General features: G+C 37.4%; 1 protein-coding gene across 2 annotated transcripts in view; it reads left to right on the top strand.

Annotated features, from left to right (window-relative positions):
- The first annotated feature begins 2,836 nt into the window (after nucleotides 1-2,836).
- LOC114648749 (uncharacterized) overlaps nucleotides 2,837-16,060 on the top strand; it is a 35,699-nt gene continuing 22,475 nt past the window's right edge. For both annotated transcript variants that reach the window (XM_028797972.2, XM_028797971.2), the window contains exon 1: nucleotides 2,837-3,192. The gene's annotated coding sequence lies outside the window, so the exon portion shown is untranslated. The remainder of the gene's footprint in view (nucleotides 3,193-16,060) is intronic.

Below are 16,060 nucleotides of genomic sequence, written 5' to 3'. Positions count from 1 at the left end.
ACTTATGAATATACTAAGCACAGTCCATCATCCGCGAATATTTACCTTATATGGACAGGCACTCAATCACGTGGGAGGCGTCATGATGCAAGACGCAACCACCTCACACGGCAACCGAGCTACCCGCTATGGCCGTATACAGTATACGAAAGTAGGTTCCAGTTATGACCGTTACACGTAGAATTTCGAAATGAAACCTGCCTAACTTTTGTAAGTAAGCTGTAAGGAATGATCCTGCCAAATTTCAGCCTTCCACCTACACGGGAAGTTGGAGAATTAGTGATGAGTCAGTCAGTCAGTGAGTCAGTGAGGGCTTTGCCTTTTATTAGTATAGATAGTTTGACCATTCTGTGGCCCATTACAATCAGATGCATTAAACTAATAAACAATATACGGTTAATTTCAGTGTATTTATAAAGCCATGTCAGGGATATGGATCTAAAAAAGAAAGGGAAACCACACTGGAACAGTAGCACTGCTTTGACGCTGGGTGCCGCCAGTCTGCATAACAGAGCAGAGAACTTGCGTACACCAGGGTATGAGCTACCATGGAAATGTGCGTGGCTTTACACCAAGTTTAGGTTTTATACATCGCAATTTGAACATGGAAACGCAACATTTTTGTGCATATGCACCGTTTATACATGAGGCCCCAGGTGATTTAGCACATGCATATTTACTAGCAATGCATCACGATGAAGAGGAGCTGAAAGATGTATAAGATAATAGAGTTAATCAGTAAAGAAAATGGAAAGGACAGTCTCACCGTCAGCATTATGGGTATTCTTTACAGTAGGATTGTTCCTTGAACCCCTACAAGAGTACGGCATTTTGCAGCATCATGCTGCTCCTGCCTCCATCTGTCATCCTGGAAGTCCAGTACACCCTTAATCTGCACGTTCTCTGGCTTTCTGTCACTCCACTATCCTCCTGTCCACAGAGTGTTCCCAACACAATTCCCTGAATAGTTTTGGCATCCTGTCCACAGAGTAATCCCAAAAGCCTTCTGAACAGGATACTCAACATCTTGTAGCTCATTTTAGTCTTCATTTATCCATTACAATCTACAGATTTTAATACAGAAATAGAAAATAATTGTATGTGACAACAATGCAATACAAGGAACACTCACTTATCTTGCATATTTAATATTTTAATACTTTCTAGTACATTATTATAAAAGTGCTTCCCCCATGCTAATGTGAATGAAATTTATTCAAGTCTAAAGATACAAGGACACTCTTAAAAATAAAGGTGTCAGAGCGATTCTTCTGAGTGATGACAAAGTGGAACCATTTTTGGTTCCCAAAAGATCCATTCACGTGAAGGTTCCACAAAGAACCTTGTCTTTTGAGAACATTTATATTTTTTTTAGCAAATGCTTTTCTTCAAATTCTGGGTGACTGTTTGAAAATAAGTCTTACAGGACAAATCAAAAAACAAGCAAATTATGATTCCTATACAAAACCCTAACAGATAATATCACTTAGACAGAAATTCACCAAACAAGAGAGACATCAAATGCTTCTTAAACACATTGAGGGCGTCAGAAATTCAAATGTAGGCGGGCCACTCTTTCCACCAGCTAAGGGCGACACAGGAAAAGAGTCTGGATTGAGATTCGATGCTACGCAGAGGTGGGATCACTAGGCACCATTCATCAGCAGATCGGAGAGGCCAAGAAGGACAGGACCTCATAAATGTCTCAATATATATATAGATGATGACCCATTGACTACTCTTATGCAAGCCTTACCTTCTAAAGATAGCAGGCCGACAAAAATTAACAAAAATGAGCATCAGTACATAATGTCTGCACTGGCCAGAAGCCATAGTACTTTTAAGCTGCCCACTTTCACCAGCATAGGATGAAGGATGAAAGATGTTCATTACATTGGTGTTGTACGCACGTCAAGAATCTCAGAAATATCCATCCTTCATTCAATGTTTATGTTCCTCTTATTCCATGCCACATGGAATAGATTTAACCAGGGCTTGAAGTGGACCGTTACATACCTGTACAGAGTACTTGGAGCATACCAGCAATGTTTTTAGTGCACACATCCCATATATATTGGGGTTCTGTCAACCAGACAACTTTAACCCCCAGCAATGTCTGATCTAGTGAAAGTATATCTCGACGATCAAAATTCTGAAAGGGGAACCCCAACTTCCGCTCATCCGCTCTATTAACAGATCAGGCATAAATAGAGAGTACTGGCACTTACTGTATGAGTCTCCATGTCAGGCACTGGGTTTAACCTACATAAGATAACATTCTAAATCCAAATTCATCTACCCATGTCCTCAAGGTCCAGAACCTTTGACTGTAGTATAGCTGGTAAAGTACGAATCAACGTGGGTTAAACTCTTTGAAAATGAATGTTGATGTTACTTATTTCTCCCCATAACTGTGTTTAAAGTAAGTGGAAATTCATGTACACCTGGCCACGGGGCGCAACAGGGTAGATGCCAAAACCGCATTATATTGTCTGCGCTTAAGTACTTTTGAGCAAGAGCTCTAAGTTAGCTTCCTGAACTAGTTTAATGGTTAATATATTTTTTGGACATTATCTAATTAGTTTATTTCACGTATTTATAAATGCATTCCTTAATATTACTGTTTATTTTATCCATAACAAAATGCATGGGTAACTTTCGTGATAGGGTAAGGTCTGATATCTGTATGAGGAGCCCACATCTCACCCCGACAAATCCCGTCGATTAAAAAACGCGATCAAAACCAGAGCGGCAGTCCAGACGCATTAAGCAATCCAGTCGCAAGGACGGATTTTCACAAGGGTTAAATTAAGTTACAGATGTACAACGTATAGGACAAATAGCACAGCAATGGCTGTTATTACAGATAAAGAGTAAATGGCAAAGACATTTCCCGTGGCTTAGTGTGCTCTAACACATCTGCTTTTCAAGTTGCCATTTGCACCCTCACCCTTGGGGAGCTGTTTGGATTCTTTGCTGCATCACTGTTCTTGTAGCTTATAACTCTGAGGGCGCTTTAAACTGTCAACTTGTTTCAGATTATTCTCTTCTCTTGCTTAAAGGACTTACCATCTTATTGGCTATTCGTCAGATCGTAAAGGGTGGCAATTTGCATAACCAGTTGAGAGGTTTTCACAAATTACAGGCGCCGAAGCGCGGACCTACCACGAAACGTAACTGCTTTCGAATAAGGTAAGAGGATATTAACACATTTTAAATACGTTTAAATATATATTTTGTTGTGTAACTGCATGTTGGTCAGATGTTGAACAGTATTTAATCTTAATTATCTCGTATTTGTACTCCGTTAACGTCACGTTTTACACTTGTCTCTTGGCTACAGTTGTAATGCAGACATAAATAGGGCGACGAGAAGTGAAAGAATTCAGAAGCGACTAAAGAAAGGTTAAATTAAACGCTTGTACAGTTCGCTTCCATACTACCAAATAAACGAAAATGGCAAAAATGTTGCGGCTTATCATAAGAATTGCGATAAACTTGAGGACTCATTAACCAATCGTCACAAGATATGAAAAATAAATTACGGCACACACACCTTTTAAATTGTAATACATGTTGTCAAACTTTTGAGTAGCAGTGGTTTTTCATCTCTCGGACACATAATTACTATTTTTATTATTTATTGTTACTGTAATATTTCATTACTGCATGTCGTTTGTTTATTTAAATGGGGCACGTTCTTCATACATTGTGCTGTTAATATCTTTAAAGTCGTGTGATAGCCTAGATCACATTTGTAAAATTCTGGGACAGCCCATTAAGTTTGTTCTGATCTGCGAGTTTGAGGAGTTTAAAATTCACCTTTTTTGTAAGACTCCTTTTTTTCCTGGATAGCCTGTTGCTGCAAGGAAGTTCTCGAAGCGGTCAAGGCAAACATAAAGTAGAGAAAGAAATTATGAAGAAATCTAACCAGAACAAAGGGAGCTGGTGCGGATTCTGCACAGAGGTTGCCCTAGCTGTGAACAAAGCACTGCTTCAGGAAGATGAATGGCTTATGGCCTCCTCATATGAACAATTTAGCAAGCTTTCATTAGATGATCTTGTTGGCTACTATTACTCCACTCACTGCACAGCTTTAGACATAATGGCCCCCTTAAAATGCAGGGTAGTCTTCTTTGAAGTGTTCTGATCCCTGGTAAAATTCAATGCCATAAACCACGCAATCATTTGGCTGATGCCTTGACAGACTGTGCAGTAAGACTGGCCTCACTGTGCATGCCCAGATTTTCTTGGACGTGCACGATTATGAGTTACTGTTTGTTCTGGTGTTCTGCGAGTTTGGGTAGTCTAACGCCCACCTCTTTTATAAGCCCCTCTTTTCCTTGATATCCTATCATTACAAAAAAGGGCACAACAGTTACTCTGATCCTCTAGGACTTCTATGAGTATAGAAATGCTCTAAGTGCTGACAAGAATTTATTTTTATGGCAGAATGTGTGAGAGTGGCCATGATAACCTGAGGATTGTGTTATGTGTGGTTAATAAACTACTTTAGCTAGCATCAGTCAGTCAATCATTCTCCAGCCCGCTATATCCTAACACAGGGTCACCGAGGATTGGGGGGGGGTTTGTGGGGGGGGGTATGGTGGTGGGTAGGTTGAAGGGGGGGTATTGGTTGTCTGCTGGAGCCAGTCCCAGCCAACACCCCCTTATTTAGGTATGGTTCAAATTTTTACAAGATATTATTATTATTGTGAAATTTTGCCGCCCCCTAAAAGTGCCGCCTGGGGCGGGCCGCCCCCACTACGCTACGCCACTGGGCAGGGCGCCAGCCCACCGCAGGGCACACACCAAGCACACACTAGGGACAATTTAGGATCTCCAATGCACCTAACCTGCATGTCTTTGGACGGAAACCGGAGCACCCAGAGGAAACCCACACAGACACGGGGAGAACATGCAAATTCCATGCAGGGAGGACCCAGGAAGTGAACCCAGGTCTCCTTACTGCGAGGCAGCAGCGCTACCACTGTACCACCGTGCTGCCCTCCCCCAAATAGTAAACTAAAATAATTCTACTAATGCAAATTCATCATCAACTTATATTTTTCCCTTTCTATCTAGCTCCTTTTCCAAATTGTCACTAATTTCATCTTTACTGGTCAGTGATTTGCTTTGTAAGATGAGTCCTACAACTTGTTTACTGTATCCCTTCCCAAACCCAGCCTTTGGGTCACAGTCCCAGTAACAAATTCATTCTTGAACACTGGCCCTGTGCCACCTGCTTTGAAAATTGCTTCGGTAAGCTCAGCATTTAAAGTGTCTCTTCTTTATGCTGATAGTTTTTCAGATTATCTCATTTATCTTCTCTATCTAAAGTTCTTGAGTGTGTTGTGGCTTCACAACTCACCGGTTACTTAACTTCATAATAACCTAACAGAACCGTTTCAGCCTGGTGTCTAGGTACGCAAGGTTATGAAAATGCTGTGCTTTGAGTACCCAACAATTTATTTATGGTGGTAGACACAGAGCAAATCACCATTTTAATTCTGTTAGACTTTGATGGTGTTAATTGCAATTTTCTACTGTCCAAAACAGAAAGCATTCTGGGTATCTCTGACATTGCTAGTAGTTGAAGTTCCATCTAAAAGACAGGCAAGTTGTCAGTCTTGGGAACTGGAGGCCGAGCTTAATGCTGTTCACACAAGGAGTTCCTCTTGGCTCCTGGCCATCTGCTTATTATCTGCATCTATAGTTTGTGCTTCCGCTTTGCTGTAATGTTCGTAGCTTTGGACTGGGTCATTAGTTTCATGCAGATTATACTCCAATCTATGTCAATGTTGAAAGTGGATATTCATCAGAGATCTCTTGGCTCACAACTTACTGTGGAGGAATTAAATCCTGGAAGGAGCATAACTCTTTAAAATTAAACTGCAACAAACAGAAGTCCAGCTTAAGAAATGGTGATCTTGGTAATGATTTGATTATCTTATCATTTCATCTTCTGCAAGGAATCTTGGTGTCATTTTTGATTCCTCACTTAAACCACATTAAGAAACTTATCCTGTATCCCATATTCACTCATTCCTATGATTTTCTGATCCCGATAAGCCTGTTCCTGCTTGTATCACATCTTACAATGACTACTTTAACTGTCCATTGACAGGAGAGTCTGTTTTCTCAACTAGTTTAAGACTCTGTTGCAGGAGTCCTCACTCAAACCCACAATAATGAGCACAGAATGCATGGTTCCCTGAGTCATATGGTATTGAATATAAAACTCCATTTTTAACCTCTAAATCTATAGATAGTCTAACACCCGACTACATCAGTAATGTCCTGCAGAACCCCAGTCTTGTTCATCCTCCAAAAAAAAGTGTCATTGATGCAGTCACCAATTCTTTTATTCACAAGTCACAGCAGGGAAAAACAAGCCGAAGAAAATTCTTTAGGTTTTAAGACTTTCAACTGAGAGTCCTTACCTTGATTTGGTTCATTTGAATAGACTTTGACCTCTACAAACTTCAGTTGATTTAAGAGTGTTCGAAAATGGATTCAGTGTAGCTACAGTAACTTACCTCCTTCTCATTATTGGTGCTATTAAAGGCTATTACTTCTGACTTTTTATCCTCCAGGACTTAGGACATACTCTTAATGTACTGTAGCTTCAATCTGGATATTTCTAGATGAGTTATTTATTTCAGATGACATGTTTGCTTTTCTATATGAAATCACTTTGACATGTATTCTCTTCTTTTTGCTTACTGATTTAATTTGTGCTACTGCTGCTTATCTGCTTTTACTTTCCAGATCACAGCATTGTCTCTGTCCAAACAGTCACTTTTACGGAGGAAAATAATTAGTCGGGCCCTCCACATTTCTACTTTACATTTGTGAAACAAGGCCGGTTGTCACCTACTCATTAATCTGAATGTCTTTGGTCCTTGCTTAGTTTGTAAGATGATTCACATTCGTGAGGTCTTCTTGAACTCACCATGTGTCACTTGTTGAGCACTGGTTCAGTTTTGCCAAATACTCTCCACAATCTGCCCCCCTCAGTTATAATGCCTGAATTTCTCAGAAAATCCAGCTTTCCGCTTTTGTGTATCTGTTTTCAGACATAAAATCCCCTAAAAGGTCACTTAAAAATAAAAACACAGAAGTACAAATGGAAGCTGGTAATGGTAAATTCTACACAAATGTTAAAAGGTGTTTCTTCACACAGACAAAACTATATCTATCTATATATATATGTATAAAAGTCAATGTATGTGTGTGTATGTATGTATGTTCCAGCATCACTTCCCAACGGCTGGAGCGATTTTCATGAATCTTGGTACACATGCTCCTCATTGGTCGACTAAAAATACTGTAGGGTGAAATCAACCCTAACCCACTCCCTTCTGGGTAGAGTGGGGGGTGATCTAGCGATCATATATGCATGTTATCATCCAGTTGAACTCAGAACGACCACCAGAGGGCGAACTGGATGTGACTGCCAGCATTCTTTATGTTTGAGCACCACCGCGCCCCTGTTGGTTTTGAAGAGCTGGCCGGTTTCTGAGCGTCAACTGGATGATAACATACGTACAAGACTGCAAGACAAGCCATTAGTGAGTCTTCATTGTTTGTGAATTTATTTATATTTTTAAAGTTGTGTTTTTTTTGTATTTTCTCAAACAATTAAAAAAACAAAAACACAATGCCGGGTATTTCAGCTAGTAAAAACTATTAGGCAGAAGTATCTCAAGTATCTCAAAATAATTGTGTCTGTATTTCAAGATATCTCAAATGAATTTTCAGATATCTTAAATTGACCTTTCATGCATTTTAAGATATCTTAAATGCATTTCAAGATATCTCAAATTCATTTCCTGTAAAACTGCCTATTATTTCAATGGGACTTCTTGTTTATTATAAGATTTCTTAAAATGTATTTGAGATATCTTCAAATGAGCAGGAAGTGATGTTGAGATATCTGAAAATGGATTTGAGATATCTGAAAATGGACAGGAAGCTGTTTTGAGATATCTGGAAATGTATTTGAGATATCTTAAATTGTATTGTAGATATCTGAAAGTGCTATTGAGATATCTTGAAATAATTGAGTGTCCTTTTAAAGATATCTTAAAATGCATTTTAGATATCTTGAAATACAATTTTAGATATCTTGAAATACATTGTTAGATATCTGAAATAGAGCAGAGACCCATTTTAAGATATCATGAAATTAATTTTAGATATCTAAAAATGTATTTCAGATATCTGAAACAATAATGAATTTCAAGATATCTTAAATGCTTTTTAAGATATCTAAATTATATTTCGAGATATCTTAAAATAACTTCCTTCTCATTTTAAGATATCCCAATTTCATTTTGAGATATCTGAAACGGATTTTCTGAAATGCATTTTCAGATATCTTAAAATGACTTCCTGCACATTTCAAGATATCTCAAATACATTTCAAGATATCTTAAAATGACTTCCTGCACATTTCAAGATATCTCAAATACATTTCAAGATATCTTAAAATGACTTCCTGCATATTTCAAGATATCTCAAATACATTTCAAGATATCTTAAAATTACTTCCTGTGCATTTCGAGATATCTCAAATACATTTCAAAATATCTTAAAATCACTTCCTGCACATTTCAAGATATCTCAAATACATTTCATGATATCTCAAAATCACTTCCTGTGCATTTCGAGATATCTTAAATGCATTTCAAGATATCTTAAAATAGGCAGGAAGTTCCATTGAAAGTATAAGAAATTTTACAGGAAGTGATTTTAAGATATCTGAAAATGTATTTGAGATATCTTGAAATGCGCAGGAAGTTATTTTAAGATATCTGAAAATGTAATTGAGATATCTTTAAATACGCAGGAAGTTACTTTAAGATATCTGAAAATGTATTTGAGATATCTTGAAATGTGCAGAAAGCTATTTTAAGATATCTGAAAATGTATTTCAGATATCTCAAAATGCCTGCAGATGTATTTTAAGATATCTTGAAAAGTATTTGAGATATCTCAAAATGCACATGAACATATTTCAAGGTATCTCAAATTGCATTTAAGATATCTTGAAATGCATTTCAGATATCTGAAAATGTACAGCATATCACTTCAAGATATCTTGAAATCTGTTTGAGATATCATACAATTCTTTTTAGATATCTTAAAATAGATGTATTTTTAGATATCTATAATTCAATTTGATATCTAAAATGCATTTCCAGATATCATAAAATTCATTTTGAGATATCTCTAAACGTTAATTTGGCTTGCCATAGATATCTAAAATTAATTTCATGATATCTTAAAATGGGTCTCTGCTCTATTTCAGATATCTAACAATGTATTTCAAGATATCTAAAATGCATTTTAAGATATCTTTAAAAGGACACTCAATTATTTCAAGATATCTCAATAGCACTTTCAGATATCTACAATACAATTTAAGATATCTCAAATACATTTCCAGATATCTCAAAACAGCTTCCTGTCCATTTTCAGATATCTCAAATACATTTTCAGATATCTCAACATCACTTCCTGCTCATTTGAAGATATCTCAAATACATTTTAAGATATCTTATAATAAACAAGAAGTCCTATTGAAATAATAGGCAGTTTTACAGGAAATGAATTTGAGATATCTTGAAATGCATTTAAGATATCTTAAAATGCATGAAAGGTCAATTTAAGATATCTGAAAATTCATTTGAGATATCTTGAAATACAGACACAATTATTTTGAGATATCTGAAACTGTATTTGAGATATCTTGAAATGCATTTGAGATATCCCAAAATGTATTGCAGATATCTTAAAATGTAAAGGAAAGTATTTTAAGATATCTCAAAGCGAGTTTCAGATATCTTAAAAAGTAAATTACATTTTAAGATATCCGAAATTCATTTTGAGATATCTCTAAATGTTAATTTGGCTTGCCATATATTAGTGCATTGAGGATTTTCAAATCTTCATTTTGAGTGTCAAAATCAATTGGACTGAATGGCCTGCTCTCATCAAAACTGTTATGTTCTTTTGATGCTTTCTGCTGCTGGACTAACACTGTCACTTTGTAGTGATGTTTTTTCTGTATGTTCACTTCGGTGGCTTTTACTGAGTCACAACAGCAGAAAATTTGAAAAGAATTGCCCAGTCTTTTAACAATTCACTGCAATTCAATAAATATTAGAAGTATTCTGTAATTTGAAGTTTTACAATGTAAGTTAGTGCAATTACTAGATATATCTCACATTGTGTTAGGGCACAGTCATTAGCCTTTTAATACATTTCAAAGTTCAAACAATACATTTGATAAAGGTACTTGTCCTATATTCTAAAATGAGAGTAATTAGTGGTCATAGAAGGTCTGATCTCATACAGGATGTATGCCTGTGGTTAGATAACATTAGAAATGAAAATTAGAAGTTGGCATCAGTGTTAAAGCTTACTAGTCTGCATTTGTATGTCATAAATTGAATTATTTAATTAATAATGGCTTGATAGAATATTAACTGGTTGATTAATTAATCAAAGCCCAGTCATGATTTATTTCTATAGACCTTCAGGTAATTCTTTCTTTTAAAGTCATATGTAAGGATTAATTGTAATTTTTCTTTAATGCTTTTGTTATAATGTGCACAATTAAAGGCACTATATGCAATAGAGATTTACTGTATTATTAGTTTTGATTTATTTGCTGTGTATTGTGTTATGTATGTTATTCATAACATGACATCTTCCATCCTGCTAAACTCAATTTGTGGTCATAAGGGGTGGGTGCCTAGTTTGGCAGTACTTGGAACATGGAAAGAGTCCTAGAGAGGATGTCAATCCCAATCCCTAACACATATGTACACAAAAAGCAGGAAGACTCACAAAGAAACTGATTTGGAACCGCTAACTTAACCTAAAACATGCATCATTAAGGATGTGGGAGGGAAAACCTGAATACCTCTAGCAGACCCATATATACAACATGGAATTTATACCCTGAACACTGGTTCCAACAGGCAGCAGCACTACCCACATTATCTTCTTCATTTATTAATTTTCCAAACCCAGTGAATACAACACAGCATCACAGGGAATGAGAGCCGTCACAGGGTACATTCACACACACGTCAAGACTCATTCAAATATGGCAAATTTACATTAAGCAAGTAACTGGGAAAATATTCCCCAGGAGAACCATGCAAGCATGTGAAGAACATACAAACTGCACACAGTGGGGAGATTAAAAATAAAAAAACACAGTGAAAAGTGGCTTTGGTAAAAAATAGGTGCTGCACAGTTTAATTAGATGCTATCAAAAAACATCAAGCAGTAATGAACCATATAAGGGTGCCATGATGGTTTTTCCCCAAATACACCCATTGTCCCCACATCCCATGTTAGTGTTAATTGATGTTTCTAATTTGGTCTTTATTCAAGTGAGTGTAAGTGTGTATATGTCCGGGTCCTGGGATGGACTACCTCCACATGCAGGTATTGAAAAATCATTGATGTTTAACATACAGTATATAACATCAAGCAAAAAGTAAACAAAGTTAATAATAAATTAAATCTTTATGATAATGAGTAGTATGAAAGGCACTATAAAATAAAGTTTTATAAAAAAGTATTAAACAAATTATAACTAAGATTCATATTGTGCACTTACCTTCATACGAAGCACCAGCAAAAGAGACAATATTGTTTTCTATAGCATATTTCATACTGACTATTGCAAAAAAACAAAACTGATATAGTATTATGAATAATATTACAGTCAATGTTAGTTATATAGTGTGAGACTTGCCTGGACACCACCAGTCGGAAACCACATCTTTATAAAAATGCACACATTTATTATGCACAAATACACAGTCCCACACAGCACACAGTACTCCCAGCACCAAATCATCCCTATTCTGGCTTCTATCACAGTCCGTGGCTGCCTTTCCTCTCAGGAGCTTTGTCCTGCTCCCGCTCCCGACTCTAGCTCACACATTGTAGGAAGGTGGCCTCTTTTATTCCCGCCCGGATGTGCTCCAGGTGCCCGATGACGTCCTTCTGGCAGCACTTCCTGGTGTGGTGGAAGTGCTGCCCTTTGCACCAGAAGCACTCCGGGCGTCCCTGGAAGGGTCTTCCTCCATTTTCCCCGAGTGTGGTGGAAGTAATTGTTTCTCAGGTTACCTGAGGCTTAAGGCGCCCACGGTGGTGGCCACGGGTCCCATTGGGTTGGAATCTCCTTGTTCTTTTCCCGTGGTCCTCTCCTAACCCTGGGCGGTTGCCCCCTCATGACCCGGAATATATAAAGGCCACCTTCCGGTCCTTCCAGGAGTCCCGGCTGAGTCAGAACCCCAGCCATCTGTGACAATAGTAACTTTCAGAATGTCTACTATCACAAAGTGTTGTAAAAATGAAGAAAATTAAATTGACGATTTATATACTGTGGTATTTGTCATTGTAATTCTTTGTTTTATGTAGCATTTGTAATAATAAGCACTGTTAAAAACCACTATGTATGTAATCAATAGTTATAGTAGATTCAGTTATTTTATAGTTGCTATACTATAGCAATATTATCTTTATGTATGTAAAATGAAGATTTTTAAAATAAATATATATTTTTTAATAATTGCCATGCTGTTCCTACCCTGAGCCCAGTGTTGACAGGAAGGCTGTGGCTGCCCACAAACCTGTGCCTGCATTTATCAAGCATCTCCGAGTAGGAAAATGGTCCTAACTGGCTCAAAAATCTCAGTGTGATGCAAATATGGTCCTTCTCTTAGGAGTAGGAGTAACAGCATTTTATCAATTTTCCTAATTTTGGAAAGTACTCTTAACTCCGCTGGGAATTAGGAGAGCTGATGAGCTGTTCTAACTCACAGGGAGCTGCCAGAAGATCGGCACACACTTTTTGAGGAAGGCAGAATGTTTTGGAAATGCTGAAAAACAATGAACTCGTAAAAGATATTGATTTGACAGAGATGGAATAATATTCACAGTATATCATTAAGTGATTGCTCCAGATATATGAAGAATCCTTGCACTGTCAGCTGAAATGAAACTGTTGGTACCATTATGTGTTTTTAACCACAGGGATAATACAGCTTTGCAAGAGCAATTATTTGGGTAAGTCACAACCAACCATTTCTCGAATTTTGTACCAAACTTTGAATGTGAGGTAATACATGGATTTACGGGCATTTTCCCAACACTTCCACATGAGGTAATGTTAAAGAAAGCTGCATTCATACAAATCGCTGGAGATCTTGGAGTTGTTGGAGTGATTGATGGCTTGAGCATCAAGATCATTGCCCCAAATGTGGATGAGCATGCATATGTGAATCACAAGTGATATCACAGTGTCAAAACATACAGTAGGTGATCATAAATGCAAACTGCATTGTAGTAGCCAGCATATTACCTTAAAGATAAGCAGGGCTAGATGGGTGGTTGGCAGTGAAATGTCATACAGGTATGCTGAGCTGTGCATTACATGAACCCCTGGAACATTCATGTTACATTTTACAGTTCCAAGGAAGTTTAAGAAGGTAGGTGGAGAATCATGGGGAATTGGGTAAAGAGCTTTGCAAAAGATAAGGTGGGATTGCTAGAGAGACATGGAATGTGACTCTGGAAAAAAATCAATAACACTGACCGGGTGAGCGCAACTTCAGAAGCGGTACCAGAATAGCCATGGCTAGTTTCAATATCTACTATTTTATGCAGCATTTGCTGTGCCCATTAGAGCAGGAAGGTAATTCTTCTGTAAGTACAGCTGTGAATCATTTACTGTTAAGTAAACTTGCCCATTATCATGCTTAATTCTCATTTGGTGTTTGTATCGTCATTTCAGTCTTAGTCCTTATTACAGTACTGTTCTTAATGTTGTTGTGAAGCAGCAAAGTTTGACTCTAGAGTACTTCATAAGAGTGGCATTAACCTTTTATTTGAACATACAGTAATCACATCCCTTTCAATATCATAGTAATATTAATCTCTGTGATGAAGCATTAGTATCAGAAAACTACAAAGTATTATCATGATTTCCAAGGAAGCTATAAAACAAATTCATGAGTGTGAGTTTGCAGCTCAGGGTGCTATAAAATTGTAATGTCATTCATTCTTAAATACTCTTCGTTGGGAGCAGGTGTAGGATGCGTCATAACTACTTCTCATGCCCTTCTCTGGTGTAAGACAACTTTTTATCCTAGTCAGACTTTTAGTGCAATTCCTAGATGTACTTCTGAGATGCTTGATAAATACGAGCACTAAAGCTGTGTTAGGTGGGTTAAAAATAAATAAATAAATAAATAAATCACTAATAATAAATTCACCAAACTTAAACCAGTACATTTTAATAGATTGGGAGTGAAAGTCCTGGAAAAAGCTTTCAGTTTGCCAGCTTGTATACATTCTATCATCATCCATGGTTACAAGCTCTCTGTTGTCACTGAAAGAGTAACATTGTAGGTCAATTGGGTAATCGTGTTTTTTGGACTTCATTGTTGAGCTCAGTCTTTAATTGTTTGTTTAATAAAAAGTTCCAGTAGTTCCTTAGCTGTATTCAGTTTATCTAATGTAGCAGTGTCAAACTAAATTTTATTGAGGGCCAAAAATAACACTTTATACTGTACACCCAACGTGGACCAGGATATATCAGCAGACAGCTACAGTCACATTTTCAAATGCCAGTAATCCTCACCTCATCTCCTGAAACTGCCTTCCCTCTTTATCAGCTTTTCTTTTCTTGGAAATCATAATATACATACTGTAATATTACTAACTAGGGGGCTCCGCCCCCTGCTCGCTTCGCTCGCCAACCCCTGGCGTTGGGGCATGACAAAGAGTGAGATATATGAATTAGATATAGAATAGTGTGCAGGTTTGGATGATGCCTATATAAATAAAAAATGGAGTGTTTGGCATAGAGTAATGTTTTATTGGAATATTTCTTTGTATACAACATTAGTAGTAAAGATGGTGTCTTGTCTTTGAATGAGTCTTCCTTGGCATGGATCATTTATAAATTTAACTTTAACGTCAGATGAACGTCGAACATGTGAGAAGGCAACATAAAGTTGTCCATGTCCAAAAACGGGCTCAGAGAGGTAGATGCCAACCTTGTCCATGGTTTGTCCTTGTGATTTGTTGATGGTCATGGCAAATGCAGGTTTAATGCGGAACTGTCGGCGTTTCAATGTAAAAGGTAAATCTAGGTCAGAACTCGTAAGGTCAATTCTAGGAATGAGAACAGTATTGTTAGCATGTGATTCTGTAAGAACTGTTGCTTGAATAACACCGTTTTTAAGGGTAAGGTTGTGTTGTGGTCATCCGTCTGGGTTAATAGTGTTCAAATATTCTAAGGGGAAATTCAGATGTTCATTGTCGTCATCAGAGTCAACTTTGTCAGAGCTTAGAAAGAGCCGTGTCTCTCCAGGAAGTAATGAAATGACCTGGTTATTAATGTGATTAACATTAATATTTTTTGGACATCATATAGTGCGTTTTGTTAACCACATATGCGAAAGCAGTATGGGCCATTGCCTTTTGATGGCCTGATATGTACTCCGGGAGATGCAAAAGCAAATGAACTATTGTAGGATCTAATGCAGTTCTTAAAGTTTGTACTTTCAGGCACATCGTTAGTTAGAAGCTTCTGTAGATATTCAGGATATGAATGTAAAGGAGGCAGTCTAATCTGCCCCTTTTGACAACAACGTGTAAATTCATTATTTGTATTGCCAGTTGTTTCTTCTGGGAAGTTAAGTGAATGACAATGATTGCAAATGACATTCATTAATCCCAATGAAATTTGCTCAATAGTGGACTCATTATTGAAGGCGTTGTCAGCCAACTGGCGTAAGCGTTTAGCAGGTGTCTGGCGTTGATGTCCGCGACGGGCATGTTTTTCTTGTGGCGTTTGAGTGCCGCGTTGTTGCATGTCCATTATTTGTGACGCGCTATTTTTGAGTTTTAATTGATTCGCCTCTGCTTTGCGAAAAGTCTGTTTCAGTCTACGTTGTGCATTGTTTGTATCGAGCCTTGTCCGTTTTTGTATGTCGGTCAGTAGTTGAGCTTTCTGCTT

Source organism: Erpetoichthys calabaricus, chromosome 3 (assembly GCF_900747795.2).
Source record: "Erpetoichthys calabaricus chromosome 3, fErpCal1.3, whole genome shotgun sequence".
Classification (NCBI taxonomy): Eukaryota; Metazoa; Chordata; class Cladistia; order Polypteriformes; family Polypteridae; genus Erpetoichthys; species Erpetoichthys calabaricus.
The sequence above is the reverse complement of the archived record's forward strand: the minus strand, read 5'-3'. Positions and strand labels throughout refer to the sequence as shown.